The sequence below is a fragment of the Sciurus carolinensis genome, chromosome 9 (assembly GCF_902686445.1).
Source record: "Sciurus carolinensis chromosome 9, mSciCar1.2, whole genome shotgun sequence".
Classification (NCBI taxonomy): domain Eukaryota; kingdom Metazoa; phylum Chordata; class Mammalia; order Rodentia; family Sciuridae; genus Sciurus; species Sciurus carolinensis.
This window is the reverse complement of record NC_062221.1, coordinates 107,912,897-107,915,486: the sequence shown is the minus strand read 5'-3', so window position 1 is coordinate 107,915,486 and position 2,590 is coordinate 107,912,897. Positions and strand designations below refer to the sequence as shown.

General features: G+C 45.7%; 1 pseudogene; it reads right to left on the bottom strand.

Annotated features, from left to right (window-relative positions):
- Positions 1 to 1,482: 1,482 nt before the first annotated feature.
- LOC124993363 (40S ribosomal protein S17-like) lies at positions 1,483 to 1,893 on the bottom strand (annotated as a pseudogene).
- Positions 1,894 to 2,590: the final 697 nt, after the last annotated feature.

Here is a 2,590-nt window from a genome sequence, read left to right as displayed (position 1 = left end):
CTGACAAAGCAAATACATTTAGTCCATGAGTTTCAACAGTTCTGAGATTGCTCAAAGTTCAAGTCCAAAGTCTTTGAGGCTCAAGGCAGTCTCACATTGTAAGCGTCTACAAAATTAAAAGCAATTTACAAATATCCAACATATAAAGATACTGAGTAAACATTTCCATTTACAAAAATAGGGGCATAGAAAGAAGGGATGGGATCAAAGCAAGACCGAAATCCAGCTGGGCAAACAAGACGTGTAGCTCCATGTCCTGTACCTGCAGCACATGGCATCTTGATTTTCTCTATGAAGGGTTATGGAAAATAATGTTCTATAAGACAGCTCCCCAAGAAAAGGGAGGGATGGTGTGGCTTGGAAGGAGGGAGGAGAAATTGGCCAAACTGCGAACCTCTCCCAGAGCATTCTTTCCTGATAACAATGGGCCCTGGGGGAAAGGGGCTACACCAAATGCTGGGTCTTAAACCTTGACCTTCCCCCATGGTGAATGAGTCCAAAATGACAATGGGCAAGGTTTGAGTACTTATCCCTCAGGATCCAGACTCTTTATCTCCCCAGTGAGTTTTGGCCTTTTTACAACTACCCTCCTGAACGAACCCTCCTAAAATTAAAATTTTAACCTGTACGACTAGCCCCTGATGGTCAAAACTGCAGGTACACAGCTTCCAACAATTATATCATTGTACCCTATAAAACCAAAAATCCCCTCTGAGGGCTATTTTCCCATCTGAAAAACTGGCCCCAAAGGTGCCCGAGTTGGCGAAGGAAGAAAGGCTACTCTGAATCCGTTGAGGTCTGCTTCCCGTCCTTTTGCACTTACACTCTCCAAATGGCATGCATAGCTCTGCCCCTGTGGCCTTGTTCCTCAGCCCAAGTGGCCTTTCTGTTGACTTGCCTCTGCTCCTTTCCTGCAGCTTTCCTAGGATGATGTCCCACGTTACTGGCATTTCTTAATTTGGGGGGTTTCCACGGCAGCTTCGACTTCCTCCTCATCTCTCCACACTTTGACTTCTCAGGGGGTGCCCGCAGGGACCCTGACCCTGCTGCACTTTGCCTGGCCTCCCAGACCTTCTTTGGAAATCTTGGTGGAAACCTCCATGATCCCTTAACTCCAGCATCCTGCATTCCTGCAGAACCAGCCCCACGTGGTTCAAACCAAGGTCTGCCGCCATCTAGAATAGTAGCCAAGACTCCAGGAACCCTTGCTGCTGCAGCCTGGGAGGGTCTGGGTGGCTGAGCACGTTGAAAAAACTTCCTAGGCCTCCTTGTGCCCCATTGGTCTCTTCTCAAGAGAATTTTCACCTTTCGTCCCTCGGGCTTGAGATGGGTGTAGTCTTGCCAGCTCCTGAGATGCCCTAGAGCCATCTTTCTCAGTGTCTCTGAGCAAAGTCTTTAGCATTCCTCTTTAGCGGTAATGTCTTTTGTTGTTGCTGTTGTCCTCCCAGGTTTATTGAAAATATTACAGCATAGCAGAAAGATTCAGACAGCTCCACGTGGCGTTTTTTGAAATTCATCCCCACAGTAGGCTGAGCGACCTGCAAGTTGGAGAGACTGCCGAAGTCCAAAAGTTTCAGCATTTCCTTAGTGTCAGGATCTACTTCAATGATCTCCTGATCCACGGCAGAGACCTCAGGAACATAATTATCTCTCCTTTCTCTCTCCTCTTCCTGCAGCTTAATGGAGATGCCTCTCACAGGGCCTCTCTGAATCCCCTTCATTAGATGTGTGACATACCCTGCGATCTTGTTGCGGAGCTTCTTGCTGGGAATAATGGCGATCTCCTCACACACCCTCTTGTTGGTATGGAAGTCGTTGCCCAGGCGCGTGTAGTAACTTCTCCATGATAACCCGGGCGGCCTTCTTCACAGTTTTGGTGCGAACGCGGCCCATGTTGGCGGGTCGGTTTCAGAGGTCTTAATCCACAGAAGGCTGGTTTCATTCCTTGGGGCTCGAGGTGAGGCAGAACATCATAGCAGAGGTGTGACAGAGGGAAGCAGCTCACACCGTCAGGAAGCAGAAAGAGCTTTAGTGGCATTTTTATGAGTTCATATTGCTCTTCAGCTACCTTCCTTGTTCTCCATGCTCCTTAACCAACATTGTGCTTTAAATAGCTGATTATGCAATCTTCAATTTTCTTATTCTCATGCACTTTTCAAGCATTTCCATCTTTAATCCTTCCCCCAGAAGCCCTCTATGGCTGTCACAAAAGAGCCCCAAGTCCAACTTCCAGTAATAGTATAGTGACTTCAATACATATTGAGGCCTTATTTTTACCCACTCTGTTCTATACATTAAGGTTATTTGGAATGCAAAAATTAACAAAATATATTTCTTTTAGTTCTGCTAATGAATGATCCTGCGGGATGGGCATTATGGTTGTTGTCGCTATTCCTCAGTGGGAAACTACAGAACAAAAAGGTTAACATATTAAGTGTGGATCCACTAAGTGTGAAATTCAGAATTTGTATCTGAATAAGTCCAGAGCAATGTTCAAAACTATGTTCTAAATTTCTTATCATTTTATTTGTCATGTCTCATTTCTTGGAGCTTCTCAGTATACCTCACTGACTTTTCCATCATTTCCTGA